Raw genomic sequence first — 16,858 nt, 5'->3', positions numbered from 1 at the left:
CATGCAATACTGCCAGGCCTCAGTTTAAATCGTGCCAAAACACTGTCTGCAACTAGGCCAAAACCCCCCTTTTCCACCATGCATTTTCTTCAAACCACTTGCAATCAAAATTAGACCTTCCCAGCAGTGCTCCCAGACCCATAAACCCACCCCCAAAAATGTAGAACCCCCCCCAAACAGCCCCCCAAAAACATGCAATACTGCTAAAAAAAACTTTTCCACTATGGATTTTCTTCAAACCACTTGCAATCAAAATTAGACCTTCCCTGCAGTGCTCCCAGACCCCTCAACCCACTCCAAATATCTAGAACTCCCCCAAACAGCCCCCCAAAAACATGCAATACTGCTAAAAAAAACACCTTTTCCACCATGGATTTTTTTCAAACCACTTGCAATCAAAATTAGACCTTCCCTGCAGTGCTACCAGACCCCTCAACCCACCCCCAAATATCTAGAATACCCCCAAGCAGCCCCCGCAAAACATGTAATACTGCTAGGCCTAAGTTTAAATCGTGCCAAAACGCTCTCAGCAACTAGGCCAAACCCCCCCTTTTCTACCATGGATTTTCTTCAAACCACTTGCAATCACAATTAGAACTTCCCAGCAGTGCTCCCAGACCCATAAACCAACCCCTAAAAATCTAGAACACCCCAAGCAGCCCCCCAAAAACATGCAATACTACTAGGCCTAAGTTTAAATCGTGCCAAAACGCTCTCTGCAACTAGGCCCAAACCCCCCTTTTCCACCATGGATTTTCTTCAACACCCTTGCAATCAAAATTAGACCTTCCCAGCAGTGCTCCCAGACCCATAAACCCACCCCAAAAAATCTAGTACCCCCCCAAACAGCCCCCCAAAAACATGCAATACTGCTAAAAAAATAGAACTTTTCCACCATGGATTTTCTTCAAACCACTTGCAATCAAAAAAAGACCTTCCCAACAGTGCTCCCAGACTCCTCAACCCACCCCAAAAATCTAGAACACCCCCAAGCAGCCCCCAAAAAACATGCAATACTGCTAGGCCTCAGTTTAAATCGTGCCAAAACACTCTCTGCAACTAGGCCAAAACCCCCCTTTTCCACCATGGATTTTCTTCAAACCACTTGCAATCAAAATTAGACCTTCCCTGCAGTGCTCCCAGACCCCTCAACCCACCCCCAAATATCTAGAACTCCCCCAAGCAGCCCCCCAAAAACATGCAATACTACTAGGCCTAACTTTAAATCGTGCCAAAACGCTCTCAGCAACTAGGCCAAACCCCCCTTTTCTACCATGGATTTTCTTCAAACTACTTGCAATCACAATTAGAACTTCCCGGCAGTGCTCCCAGACCCATAAACCAACCCCCAAAAATCTAGAACACCCCAAGCAGCCCCCCAAAAACATGCAATACTACTAGGCCTAACTTTAAATCGTGCCAAAACGCTCTCAGCAACTAGGCCCAAACCCACCTTTTCCACCATGGAATTTCTTCAAACCACTTGCAATCAAAATGAGACCTACCCAGCAGTGCTCCCAGACCCCTCAAACCACCCCCAAAAATGTAGAACACCCCCGAACAGCCCCCCAAAAACATGCAATACTGCTAAAAAAAACCCTTTTCCACTATGGATTTTCATCAAACCACTTGCAATCAAAATTAGACCTTCCCTGCAGTGCTCCCAGACCCCTCAACCCACCCCAAATGTCTAGAACACCCTGAAGCAGCCCCCCAAAAACATGCAATACTGCTAGGCCTCAGTTTAAATTGTGCCAAAACGCTGTCTGCAACTAGGCCCAAACCCCCCTTTTACACCATGGATTTTTCTCAAACCACTTGCAATCAAAATTAGACCTTCCCAGCAGTGCTCCCAGACCCATAAACCCACCCCCAAAAATGTACAACCCCCCAAATAGCCCCCCAAAAACATGCAATACTGCTAAAAAAAACTTTTGCCCCATGGATTTTTTTTCAAACCACTTGCAATCACAAAAAGGCCTTCCCAACAGTGCTCCCAGACTCCTCAACCCACCCCAAAAATCTAGAACACCGCCAAGCAGCCCCAAAAAACATGCAATACTGCTAGGCATCAGTTTAAATCGTGCCAAAACACTGTCTGCAACTAGGCCAAAACCCCCCTTTTCCACCATGGATTTTATTCAAACCACTTGCAATCAAAATTAGACCTTCCCTGCAGTGCTCCCAGACCCCTCAACTCACCCCCAAATAACTAGAACTCCCCCAAGCAGCCCCCCAAAAACATGCAATACTACTAGGCCTAACTTTAAATCGTGCCAAAACGCTCTCAGCAACTAGTCCAAACCCCCCTTTTCTACCATGGACTTTCTTCAAACCACTTGCAATCACAATTAGAACTTCCCAGCAGTGCTCCCAGACCCATAAACCAACCCCCAAAAATCTAGAACACCCCAAGCAGCCCCCCAAAACATGCAATACTACTAGCCCTAACTTTAAATCGTGCCAAAACGCTCTCAGCAACTAGGCCCAAACCCCCCTTTTCCACCATGGATTTTCTTCAACCCCCTTGCAATCAAAATTAGACCTTCCCAGCAGTGCTCCCAGACCCATAAACCCACCCCAAAAAATCTAGTACCCCCCAAAACAGCCCCCCAAAAACATGCAATACTGCTAAAAAAAATAGAACTTTTCCACCATGGATTTTCTTCAAATCACTTGCAATCAAAAAAAGACCTTCCCAACAGTGCTCCCAGACTCCTCAACCCACCCCAAAAATCTAGAACACCCCCAAGCAGCCCCCAAAAAACATGCAATACTGGTAGGCCTCAGTTTAAATCGTGCCAAAACACTGTCTGCAACTAGGCCAAACCCCCCCTTTTCCACCATGGATTTTCTTCAAACCACTTGCAATCAAAATTAGACCTTCCCTGCAGTGCTCCCAGACCCCTCAACCCACCCCCAAATATCTAGAACTCCCCCAAACAGCCCCCCAAAAACATGCAATACTGCTAAAAAAAACACCTTTTCCACCATGGATTTTTTTCAAACCACTTGCAATCAAAATTAGACCTTCCCTGCAGTGCTACCAGACCCCTCAACCCACCTCCAAATATCTAGAATACCCCCAAGCAGCCCCCCCAAAACATGCAATACTGCTAGGCCTAAGTTTAAATCGTGCCAAAACGCTCTCAGCAACTAGGCCAAACCCCCCTTTTCTACCATGGATTTTCTTCAAACCACTTGCAATCACAATTAGAACTTCCCAGCAGTGCTCCCAGACCCATAAACCAACCCCCAAAAATCTAGAACACCTCAAGCAGCCCCCCAAAAACATGCAATACTACTAGGCCTAACTTTAAATCGTGCCAAAACGCTCTCAGCAACTAGGCCAAACCCCCCTTTTCTACCATGGATTTTCTTCAAACCACTTGCAATCACAACTAAAACTTCCCAGCAGTGCTCCCAGACCCATAAATCAACCCCACAAAATCTAGAACACCCCAAGCAGCCCCCCAAAAACATGCAATACTACTAGGCCTAAGTTTAAATCGTGCCAAAACGCTCTCTGCAACTAGGCCCAAACCCCCCTTTTCCACCATGGATTTTCTTCAAACCACTTGCAATCAAAATTAGACCTTCCCTGCAGTGCTCCCAGACCCCTCAACTCACCCCCAAATAACTAGAACTCCCCCAAGCAGCCCCCCAAAAACATGCAATACTACTAGGCCTAACTTTAAATCGTGCCAAAACGCTCTCAGCAACTAGGCCAAACAACCCTTTTCTACCATGGACTTTCTTCAAACCACTTGCAATCACAATTAGAACTTCCCAGCAGTGCTCCCAGTCCCCTCAAACCACCCCAAATGTCTAGAACACCCCCAAACAGCCCCCCAAAAGCATGCAATACTGCTAAAAAAAACCTTTTCCATTATGGATTTTCATCAAACCACTTGCAATCAAAATTAGACCTTCCCTGCAGTGCTCCCAGACCCCTCAACCCACCCCAAATGTCTAGAACACCCCGAAATAGCCCCCCAAAAATATGCAATACTGCTAGGCCTCAGTTTAAATTGTGCCAAAACGCTGTCTGCAACTAGGCCCAAACCCCCCTTTTACACCATGGATTTTTTCAAACCACTTGCAATCAAAATTAGACCTTCCCAGCAGTGCTCCCAGACCCATAAACCCACCCCCAAAAATGTACAACCCCCCCAAATAGCCCCCCAAAAACATGCAATACTGCTAAAAAAAAAACTATTGCACCATGGATTTTATTCACACCACTTGCAATCAAAAAAAGACCTTCCCTGCAGTGCTCCCAGACCCCTCAACCCACCCCAAATATCTAGAACTCCCCCAAGCAGCCCCCCAAAAACATGCAATACTACTAGGCCTAACTTTAAATTGTGCCAAAACGCTCTCAGCAACTAGGCCAAACCCCCCTTTTCTACCATGGATTTTCTTCAAACCACTTGCAATCACAATTAGAACTTCCCAGCAGTGCTCCCAGACCCATAAACCAACCCCCGAAATATCTAGAACACCCCAAGCAGCCCCCCAAAACATGCAATACTACTAGGCCTAACTTTAAATCGTGCCAAAACGCTCTCAGCAACTAGGCCCAAACCCCCCTTTTCCACCATGGATTTTCTTCAACCCCCTTGCAATCAAAATTAGACCTTCCCAGCATTGCTCCCAGAACCATAAACCCACCCCCAAAAATCTAGTACCCCCCCAAACAGCCCCCCAAAAACATGCAATACTGCTAAAAAAATAGAACTTTTCCACCATGGATTTTCTTCAAACCACTTGCAATCAAAAAAAGACCTTCCCAACAGTGCTCCCAGACTCCTCAACCCACCCCAAAAATCTAGAACTCCCCCAAGCAGCCCCCAAAAAACATGCAATACTGCTAGGCCTCAGTTTAAATCGTGCCAAAACACTGTCTGCAACTAGGCCAAAACCCCCCTTTTCCACCATGGATTTTCTTCAAACCACTTGCAATCAAAATTAGACCTTCCCTGCATTGCTCCCAGACCCCTCAACCCACCCCCAAATATCTAGAACTCCCCCAAGCAGCCCCCCAAAAACATGCAATACTACTAGGCCTAACTTTAAATCGTGCCAAAACGCTCTCAGCAACTAGGCCAAACCCCCCTTTTCTACCATGGATTTTCTTCAAACTACTTGCAATCAGAATTAGAACTTCCCAGCAGTGCTCCCAGACCCATAAACCAACCCCCAAAAATCTAGAACACCCCAAGCAGCCCCCCAAAAACATGCAATACTACTAGGCCTAACTTTAAATCGTGCCAAAACGCTCTCAGCAACTAGGCCCAAACCCACATTTTCCACCATGGATTTTCTTCAAACCACTTGCAATCAAAATTAGACCTACCCAGCAGTGCTCCCAGTCCCCTCAAACCACCCCAAAAAATGTAGAACACCCCCAAACAGCCCCCCAAAAGCATGCAATACTGCTAAAAAAAACGTTTCCATTATGGATTTTCATCAAACCACTTACAATCAAAATTAGACCTTCCCTGCAGTGCTCCCAGACCCCTCAACCCACCCAAAATGTCTAGAAAACCCCGAAACAGCCCCCCAAAAATATGCAATACTGCTAGGCCTCAGTTTAAATTGTGCCAAAACGCTGTCTGCAACTAGGCCCAAACCCCCCTTTTACACCATGGATTTTTTCAAACCACTTGCAATCAAAATTAGACCTTCCCAGCAGTGCTCCCAGACCCATAAACCCACCCCCAAAAATGTACAACCCCCCCAAATAGCCCCCCAAAAACATGCAATACTGCTAAAAAAAAACTATTGCACCATGGATTTTATTCAAACCACTTGCAATCAAAAAAAGACCTTCCTTGCAGTGCTCCCAGACCCCTCAACCCACCCCAAATGTCTAGAACTCCCCCAAACAGCCCCCCAAAAACATGCAATACTGCTAAAAAAAACACCTTTTCCTCCATGGATTTTTTTCAAACCACTTGCAATCAAAATTAGACCTTCCCTGCAGTGCTACCAGACCCCTCAACCCACCCCCAAATATCTAGAACACCCCAAAGCAGCCTCCCCAAAACATGCAATACTGCTAGACCTAAGTTTAAATCGTGCCAAAACGCTCTCAGCAACTAGGCCAAACCCCCCTTTTCTACCATGGATTTTCTTCAAACCACTTGCAATCACAATTAGAACTTCCCAGCAGTGCTCCCAGACCCATAAACCAACCCCCTAAAATCTAGAACACCCCAAGCAGCCCCCCAAAAACATGCAATACTACTAGGCCTAACTTTAAATTGTGCCAAAACGCTCTCAGCAACTATGCCAAACCCCGCTTTTCTACCATGGATTTTCTTCAAACCACTTGCAATCACAATTAGAACTTCCCAGCAGTGCTCCCAGACCCATAAACCAACCCCCGAAATATCTAGAACACCCCAAGCAGCCCCCCAAAACATGCAATACTACTAGGCCTAACTTTAAATCGTGCCAAAACGCTCTCAGCAACTAGGCCCAAACCCCCCTTTTCCACCATGGATTTTCTTCAACCCCCTTGCAATCAAAATTAGACCTTCCCAGCAGTGCTCCCAGACCCATAAACCGACCCCCAAAAATCTAGTACCCCCACAAACAGCCCCCCAAAAACATGCAATACTGCTAAAAAAAATAGAACTTTTCCACCATGGATTTTCTTCAAACCACTTGCAATCAAAAAAAGACCTTCCCAACAGTGCTCCCAGACTCCTCAACCCACCCCAAAAATCTAGAACACCCCCAAGCAGCCCCCAAAAAACATGCAATACTGCTAGGCCTCAGTTTAAATCGTGCCAAAACACTGTCTGCAACTAGGCCAAAACCCCCCTTTTCCACCATCGATTTTCTTCAAACCACTTGCAATCAAAAAAAGACCTTCCCAACAGTGCTCCCAGACTCCTCAACCCACCCCAAAAATCTAGAACACCCCCAAGCAGCCCCCAAAAAACATGCAATACTGCTAGGCCTCAGTTTAAATCGTGCCAAAACACTGTCTGCAACTAGGCCAAAACCCCCCTTTTCCACCATGGATTTTCTTCAAACCACTTGCAATTTAAATTAGACCTTCCCTGCTGTGCTCCCAGACCCCTCAACCCACCCCCAAATATCTAGAACTCCCCCAAGCAGCCCCCCAAAAACATGCAATACTACTAGGCCTAACTTTAAATCGTGCCAAAATGTTCTCAGCAACTAGGCCAAACCCCCCTTTTCTACCATGGATTTTCTTCAAACTACTTGCAATCGCAATTAGAACTTCCCAGCAGTGCTCCCAGACCCATAAACCAACCCCCAAAAATCTAGAACACCCCAAGCAGCCCCCCAAAAACATGCAATACTACTAGACCTAACTTTAAATCGTGCCAAAACGCTCTCAGCAACTAGGCCCAAACCCACATTTTCCACCATGCATTTTCTTCAAACCACTTGCAATCAAAATTAGACCTACCCAGCAGTGCTCCCAGTCCCCTCAAACCACCCCAAAAAATGTAGAACACCCCCAAACAGCCCCCCAAAAGCATGCAATACTGCTAAAAAAACCTTTTCCACTATGGATTTTCATCAAACCACTTGCAATCAAAATTAGACCTTCCCTGCAGTGCTCCCAGACCCCTCAACCCACCCCAAATGTCTAGAACACCCCGAAACAGCCCCCCAAAAAATGCAATACTGCTAGGCCTCAGTTTAAATTGTGCCAAAACGCTGTCTGCAACTAGGCCCAAACCCCCCTTTTACACCATGGATTTTTTCAAACCACTTGCAATCAAAATTAGACCTTCCCAGCAGTGCTCCCAGACCCATAAACCCACCCCCAAAAATGTACAACCCCCCCAAATAGCCCCCCAAAAACATGCATACTGCTAAAAAAAAAACTATTGCACCATGGATTTTATTCAAACCACTTGCAATCAAAAAAAGACATTCCCTGCAGTGCTCCCAGACCCCTCAACCCACCCCAAATATCTAGAACTCGCCCAAAAAGCCCCCCAAAAACATGCAATCCTGCTAAAAAAAACACCTTTTCCACCATGGATTTTTTTCAAACCACTTGCAATCAAAATTAGACCTTCCCTGCAGTGCTACCAGACCCCTCAACCCACCCCCAAATATCTAGAACACCCCCAAGCAGCCCCCCCAAAACATGCAATACTGCTAGGCCTAAGTTTAAATCGTGCCAAAACGCTCTCAGCAACTAGGCCAAACCCCCCTTTTCTACCATGGATTTTCTTCAAACCACTTGCAATCACAATTAGAACTTCCCAGCAGTGCTCCCAGACCCATAAACCAACCCCCAAAAATCTAGAACACCCCAAGCAGCCCCCCAAAAACATGCAATACTACTAGGCCTAACTTTAAATTGTGCCAAAACGCTCTCAGCAACTAGGCCAAACCCCCCTTTTCTACCATGGATTTTCTTCAAACCACTTGCAATCACAATTAGAACTTCCCAGCAGTGCTCCCAGACCCATAAACCAACCCCCGAAATATCTAGAACACCCCAAGCAGCCCCCCAAAACATGCAATACTACTAGGCCTAACTTTAAATCGTGCCAAAACGCTCTCAGCAACTAGGCCCAAACCCCCCTTTTCCACCATGGATTTTCTTCAACCCCCTTGCAATCAAAATTAGACCTTCCCAGCATTGCTCCCAGAACCATAAACCCACCCCCAAAAATCTAGTACCCCCCAAACAGCCCCCCAAAAATATGCAATACTGCTAAAAAAAATAGAACTTTTCCACCATGGATTTTCTTCAAACCACTTGCAATCAAAAAAAGACCTTCCCAACAGTGCTCCCAGACTCCTCAACCCACCCCAAAAATCTAGAACACCCCCAAGCAGCCCCCAAAAAACATGCAATACTGCTAGGCCTCAGTTTAAATCGTGCCAAAACACTGTCTGCAACTAGGCCAAAACCCCCCTTTTCCACCATGGATTTTCTTCAAACCACTTGCAATCAAAATTAGACCTTCCCTGCATTGCTCCCAGACCCCTCAACCCACCCCCAAATATCTAGAACTCCCCCAAGCAGCCCCCCAAAAACATGCAATACTACTAGGCCTAACTTTAAATCGTGCCAAAACGCTCTCAGCAACTAGGCCAAACCCCCCTTTTCTACCATGGATTTTCTTCAATCTACTTGCAATCACAATTAGAACTTCCCAGCAGTGCTCCCAGACCCATAAACCAACCCCCAAAAATCTAGAACACCCCAAGCAGCCCCCCAAAAACATGCAATACTACTAGGCCTAACTTTAAATCGTGCCAAAACGCTCTCAGCAACTAGGCCCAAACCCACCTTTTCCACCATAGATTTTCTTCAAACCACTTGCAATCAAAATTAGACCTACCCAGCAGTGCTCCCAGACCCCTCAAACCACCCCCAAAAATGTAGAACACCCCCAAACAGCCCCCCAAAAACATGCAATACTGCTAAAAAAAAACCTTTTCCACTATGGATTTTCATCAAACCACTTGCAATCAAAATTAGACCTTCCCTGCAGTGCTCTCAGACCCCTCAACCCACCCCAAATGTCTAGAACACCCCGAAGCAGCCCCCCGAAAACATGCAATACTGCTAGGCCTCAGTTTAAATTGTGCCAAAACGCTGTCTGCAACTAGGCCCAAACCCCCCTTTTACACCATGGATTTTTCTCAAACCACTTGCAATCAAAATTAGACCTTCCCAGCAGTGCTCCCGGACCCATAAACCCACCCCCAAAAATGTGCAACCCCCCCAAATAGCCCCCCCAAAACATGCAATACTGCTAAAAAAAAACTTTTGCACCATGGATTTTTTTTCAAACCACTTGCAATCAAAAAAAGACCTTCCCAACAGTGCTCCCAGACTCCTCAACCCACCCCAAAAATCTAGAACACCGCCAAGCAGCCCCCAAAAAACATGCAATACTGCTAGGCCTCAGTTTAAATCGTGCAAAAACACTGTCTGCAACTAGGCCAAAACCCCCCTTTTCCACCATGGATTTTATTCAAACCACTTGCAATCAAAATTAGACCTTCCCTGCAGTGCTCCCAGACCCCTCAACTCACCCCCAAATATCTAGAACTCCCCCAAGCAGCCCCCCAAAAACATGCAATACTACTAGGCCTAACTTTAAATCGTGCCAAAACGCTCTCAGCAACTAGGCCCAAACCCACCTTTTCCACCATGGATTTTCTTCAAACCACTTGCAATCAAAATTAGACCTACCCAGCAGTGCTCCCAGACCCCTCAAACCACCCCCAAAAATGTAGAACACCCCCAAACAGCCCCCCAAAAACATGCAATACTGCTAAAAAAAAACCTTTTCCACTATGGATTTTCATCAAACCACTTGCAATCAAAATTAGACCTTCCCTGCAGTGCTCCCAGACCCCTCAACCCACCCCAAATGTCTAGAACACCCCGAAGCAGCCCCCCAAAAACATGCAATACTGCTAGGCCTCAGTTTAAATTGTGCCAAAACGCTGTCTGCAACTAGGCCCAAATCCCCCTTTTACACCATGGATTTTTCTCAAACCACTTGCAATCAAAATTAGACCTTCCCAGCAGTGCTCCCAGACCCATAAACCCACCCCCAAAAATGTACAACCCCCCCAAATAGCCCCCCAAAAACATGCAATACTGCTAAAAAAAAACTTTTGCACCATGGATTTTTTTTCAAACCACTTGCAATCAAAAAAAGACCTTCCCAACAGTGCTCCCAGACTCCTCAACCCACCCCAAAAATCTAGAACACCGCCAAGCAGCCCCCAAAAAACATGCAATACTGCTAGGCCTCAGTTTAAATCGTGCCAAAACACTGTCTGCAACTAGGCAAAAAAAAAACTTTTCCACCATGGATTTGATTCAAACCACTTGCAATCAAAATTAGACCTTCCCTGCAGTGCTCCCAGACCCCTCAACTCACCCCCAAATATCTAGAACTCCCCCAAGCAGCCCCCCAAAAACATGCAATACTACTAGGCCTAACTTTAAATCGTGCCAAAACGTTCTCAGCAACTAGGCCCAAACCCACCTTTTCCACCATGGATTTTCTTCAAACCACTTGCAATCAAAATTAGACCTACCCAGCAGTGCTCCCAGTCCCCTCAAACCACCCCAAAAAATGTAGAACAGCCCCCCAAAAGCATGCAATACTGCTAAAAAAAACACCTTTTCCACCATGGATTTTTTTCAAACCACTTGCAATCAAAATTAGACCTTCCCTGCAGTGCTACCAGACCCCTCAACCCACCCCCAAATATCTAGAACACCCCCAAGCAGCCCCCCCAAAACATGCAATACTGCTAGGCCTAAGTTTAAATCGTGCCAAAACGCTCTCAGCAACTAGGCCAAACCCCCCTTTTCTACCATGGATTTTCTTCAAACCACTTGCAATCACAATTAGAACTTCCCAGCAGTGCTCCCAGACCCATAAACCAACCCCCAAAAATCTAGAACACCCCAAGCAGCCCCCCAAAAACATGCAATACTACTAGGCCTAACTTTAAATTGTACCAAACCGCTCTCAGCAACTAGGCCAAACCCCCCTTTTCTACCATGGATTTTCTTCAAACCACTTGCAATCACAATTAGAACTTCCCAGCAGTGCTCCCAGACCCATAAACCAACCCCCGAAATATCTAGAACACCCCAAGCAGCCCCCCAAAACATGCAATACTACTAGGCCTAACTTTAAATCGTGCCAAAACGCTCTCAGCAACTAGGCCCAAACCCCCCTTTTCCACCATGGATTTTCTTCAACCCCCTTGCAATCAAAATTAGACCTTCCCAGCAGTGCTCCCAGACCCATAAACCCACCCCCAAAAATCTAGTACCCCCCCCAAACAGCCCCCCAAAACATGCAATACTGCTAAAAAAAAACTTTTGCACCATGGATTTTTTTTCCACTTGCAATCAAAAAAAGACCTTCCCAACAGTGCTCCCAGACTCCTCAACCCACCCCAAAAATCTAGAACACCGCCAAGCAGCCCCCAAAAAACATGCAATACTGCTAGGCCTCAGTTTAAATCGTGCAAAAACACTGTCTGCAACTAGGCCAAAACCCCCCTTTTCCACCATGGATTTTATTCAAACCACTTGCAATCAAAATTAGACCTTCCCTGCAGTGCTCCCAGACCCCTCAACTCACCCCCAAATATCTAGAACTCCCCCAAGCAGCCCCCCAAAAACATGCAATACTACTAGGCCTAACTTTAAATCGTGCCAAAACGCTCTCAGCAACTAGGCCAAACCCCCCTTTTCTACCATGGACTTTCTTCAAACCACTTGCAATCACAATTAGAACTTCCCAGCAGTGCTCCCAGACCCATAAACCAACCCCCAAAAATCTAGAACACCCCAAGCAGCCCCCCAAAAACATGCAATACTACTAGGCCTAACTTTAAATCGTGCCAAAACGCTCTCAGCAACTAGGCCCAAACCCACCTTTTCCACCATGGATTTTCTTCAAACCACTTGCAATCAAAATTAGACCTACCCAGCAGTGCTCCCAGTCCCCTCAAACCACCCCAAAAAATGTAGAACACCCCCAAACAGCCCCCCAAAAACATGCAATACTGCTAAAATAAAAACCTTTTCCACTATGGATTTTCATCAAACCACTTGCAATCAAAATTAGACCTTCCCTGCAGTGCTCCCAGACCCCTCAACCCACCCCAAATGTCTAGAACACCCCGAAACAGCCCCCAAAAAATATGCAATACTGCTAGGCCTCAGTTTAAATTGTGCCAAAACGCTGTCTGCAACTAGGCCCAAACCCCCCTTTTACACCATGGATTTTTTCAAACCACTTGCAATCAAAATTAGACCATCCCAGCAGTGCTCCCAGACCCATAAACCCACCCCCAAAAATGTACAACCCCCCCAAATAGCCCCCCAAAAACATGCAATACTGCTAAAAAGAAAACTATTGCACCATGGATTTTATTCAAACCACTTGCAATCAAAAAAAGACCTTCCCAACAGTGCTCCCAGGCTCCTCAACCTACCCCAAAAATCTAGAACACCCCCAAGCAGCCCCCAAAAAACTGCAATTCTGCTATGCCTCAGTTTAAATCGTGCCAAAACGCTGTCTGCAACTAGGCCAAAACCCCCCTTTTCCACCATGAATTTTCTTCAAACCACTTGCAATCAAAATTAGACCTTCCCAGCAGTGCTCCCAGACCCCTCAAATGACCCCCAAAAATTTAGAACACCCCCAAGCAGCCCCCCAAAAACATGCAATACTGCTAGGCCTAAGTTTAAATCGTGCCAAAACGCTCTCTGCAACTAGGCCCAAACCCCCCTTTTCCACCATGGATTTTTTTCAAACCACTTGCAATCAAAATTAGACCTTCCCAGCAGTGCTCTTAGACCCATAAACCCACCCCCAAAAATGTACACCCCCCCAAACAGCCCCCCAAAAACATGCAATACTGCTAAAAAAAACCTTTTCCACTATGGATTTTCATCAAACCACTTGCAATCGAAATTAGACCTTCCCTGCAGTGCTACCAGACCCCTCAACCCACCCCCAAATGTCTAGAACACCCTGAAGCAGCCCCCCAAAAACATGCAATACTGCTAGACCTCAGTTTAAATTGTGCCAAAACGGTGTCTGCAACTAGGCCCAAACCCCCCTTTCCCACCATGGACTTTCCGCAAACCACTTGCAATCAAAATTAGACCTTCCCAGCAGTGCTCCCAGACCCATAAACCCACTCCCAAACATCTAGAACCCCCCAAACAGCCCCCCAAAAACATGCAATACTACTAGGCCTAAGTTTAAATCGTGCCAAAACGCCCTCTGCAACTAGGCCCAAACCCCCCTTTTCCACCATGGATTTTCTTCGAACCACTTGCAAGCAAAATTAGACCTTCCCAGCAGTGCTCCCAGACCCATAAACACACCCCCAAAAATCTAGTAACCCCCAAACAGCCCCCCAAAAACATGCAATACTGCAAAAAAAAAAGAACTTTTCCACCATGGATTTTCTTCAAACCACTTGCAATCAAAAAAAGACCTTCCCAACAGTGCTCCCAGACTCCTCAATCCACCCCAAAAATCTAGAACACCCCCAAGCAGCCCCTAAAAAACAGGCAATATTGGTAGGCCTCAGTTTAAATCTTGCCAAAACGCTGTCTGCATCTAGGCCAAAAAAAACCTTTTCCACCATGGATTTTCTTCAAACCACTTGCAATCAAAAATAGACCTTCCCAGCAGTACTCCGAGTTCCCTCAACCCACCCCCAAAAATCTAGAACACCCCAAGCAGCCCCCCAAAAACACGCAAAACTGCTACGCCTCAGTTTAAATTGTGCCAAATCGCTGTATGCAACTAGGCCCAAACCCCCCTTTTCCACCATGGATATTCGTGAAACCACTAGCAATCAAAATTAGACCTTCCCAGCAGTGCTCTCAGACCCATAAACCCACTCCCAAACATCTATAACCCCCCAAACAGCCCCCCAAAAACATGCAGTACTACTAGGCCTAAGTTTAAATTGTGCCAAAACGCTCTCTGCAACTAGGCCCAAACCCCCCTTTTCCACCATGGATATTCTTCAAACCACTTGCAATCAAAATTAGACCTTCCCAGCAGTGCTCCCAGACCCCTCAACCCAAACCCAAAAATCTAGAACACCCCCAAGCAGCCCCCCAAAAACATGCAATACTGCTAGGCCTCAGTTTTAATCGTGCCAAAACACTGTCTGCAACTAGGCCAAAACCCCCCTTTTACACCATGGATTTTCTTCAAACCACTTGCAATCAAAATTAGACCTTTCCTGCAGTGCTCCCAGACCCCTTAACCCACCCCCTAATATCTAGAACTCCCCCAAGCAGCCCCCCAAAAACATGCAATACTACTAGGCCTAACTTTAAATCGTGCCAAAACGCTCTCAGCAACTAGGCCCAAACCCCCCTTTTACACCATGGATTTTTTTCAAACCACTTGCAATCAAAATTAGACCTTCCCACCAGTGCTCCCAGACCCATAAACCCACCCCCAAAAATGTACAACCCTCTCAAATACCCCCCAAAAACATGCAATACTGCTAAATAAAAACTTTTGCACCATGGATTTTCTTCAAACCACTTGCAATCAAAAAAAGACCTTCCCAACAGTGCTCCCAGACTCCGCAACCTACCCCAAAAATCTAGAACACCCCCAAGCAGCCCCCAAAAAACATGCAATACTGCTAGGCCTCAGTTTAAATCGTGCCAAAACACTGTCTGCAACTAGGCCAAAACCCCCCTTTTCCACCATGGATTTTATTCAAACCACTTGCAATCAAAATTAGACCTTCCCTGCAGTGCTCCCAGACCCCTCAACCCACCCCCAAATATCTAGAACTCCCCCAAGCAGCCCCCCAAAAACATGCAATACTACTAGGCCTAACTTTAAATCGTGCCAAAACGCTCTCAGCAACTAGGCAAAACCCCCCTTTTCTACCATGGATTTTCTTCAAACCACTTGCAATCACAATTAGAACTTCCCAGCAGTGCTCCCAGACCCATAAACCAACCCCCGAAATATCTAGAACACCCCAAGCAGCCCCCCAAAACATGCAATACTGCTAGGCCTAACTTTAAATCGTGCCAAAACGCTCTCAGCAACTAGGCCCAAACCCACCTTTTCCACCATAGATTTTCTTCAAACCACTTGCAATCAAAATTAGACCTACCCAGCAGTGCTCCCAGTCCCCTCAAACCACCCCCAAAAATGTAGAAGACCCCCAAACAGCCCCCCAAAAACATGCAATACTGCTAAAAAAAAAACTTTTCCACTATGGATTTTCATCAAACCACTTGCAATCAAAATTAGACCTTCCCTGTAGTGCTCCCAGACCCCTCAACTTACCCCAAATGTCTAGAACACCCCGAAGCAGCCCCCCCAAAAATATGCAATACTGCTAGGCCTCAGTTTAAATTGTGCCAAAACGCTGTCTGCAACTAGGCCCAAACCCCCCTTTTACACCATGGATTTTTATTCAAACCACTTGCATTCAAAATGAGACCTTCCCAGCAGTGCTCCCAGACCCATAAACCCACCCCCAAAAATGTACAACCCCCCCAAATAGCCCCCCAAAAACATGCAATACTGCTAAAAAAAAACTTTTGCACCATGGATTTTCTTCAAACCACTTGCCATCAAAAAAAAGACCTTCCCAACAGTGCTCCCAGACTCCTCAACCCACCCCAAAAATCTAGAACACCCCCAAGCAGCCCCCCAAAAACTGCAATTCTGCTAGGCCTCAGTTTAAATCGTGCCAAAACACTGTCTGCAACTAGGCCAAAACCCCCCTTTTCCACCATGAATTTTCTTCAAACCACTTGCAATCAACAGTAGACCTTCCCAGCAGTACTCCCAGTTCCCTCAACCCGCCCCCAAAAATCTAGAACACCCCCAAGCAGCCCCCAAAAACATGCAATACTACGAGGCCTAAGTTTAAATCTTGCCAAAACGCTCTCTGCAACTAGGCCCAAACTCACCTTTTCCACCATGGATTTTCTTCAAACCACTTGCAATCAAAATTAGACCTTCCCAGCAGTGCTCCCAGACCCCTCAAACCACCCCCAAAAATGTAGAACACCCCCAAGCAGGCCCCCAAAAACATGCAATACTGCTAGGCCTAAGTTTAAATCGTACCAAAACGCTCTCTGCAACTAGGCACAAACCCCCCTTTTCCACCATGGATTTTTTTCAAACCACTTACAATCAAAATTAGACCTTCCCAGCAGTGCTCCCAGACCCATAAACCCACCCCCAAAAATGTACAACCCCCCCCAAACAGCCCCCCAAAAACATGCAATACTGCAAAAAAAAAACTTTTCCACTATGGATTTTCATCAAACCACTTGCAATCA

Source organism: Lissotriton helveticus, chromosome 3_1 (assembly GCF_964261635.1).
Source record: "Lissotriton helveticus chromosome 3_1, aLisHel1.1, whole genome shotgun sequence".
NCBI lineage: Eukaryota > Metazoa > Chordata > Amphibia > Caudata > Salamandridae > Lissotriton > Lissotriton helveticus.
This window is presented reverse-complemented; position numbering follows the sequence as displayed.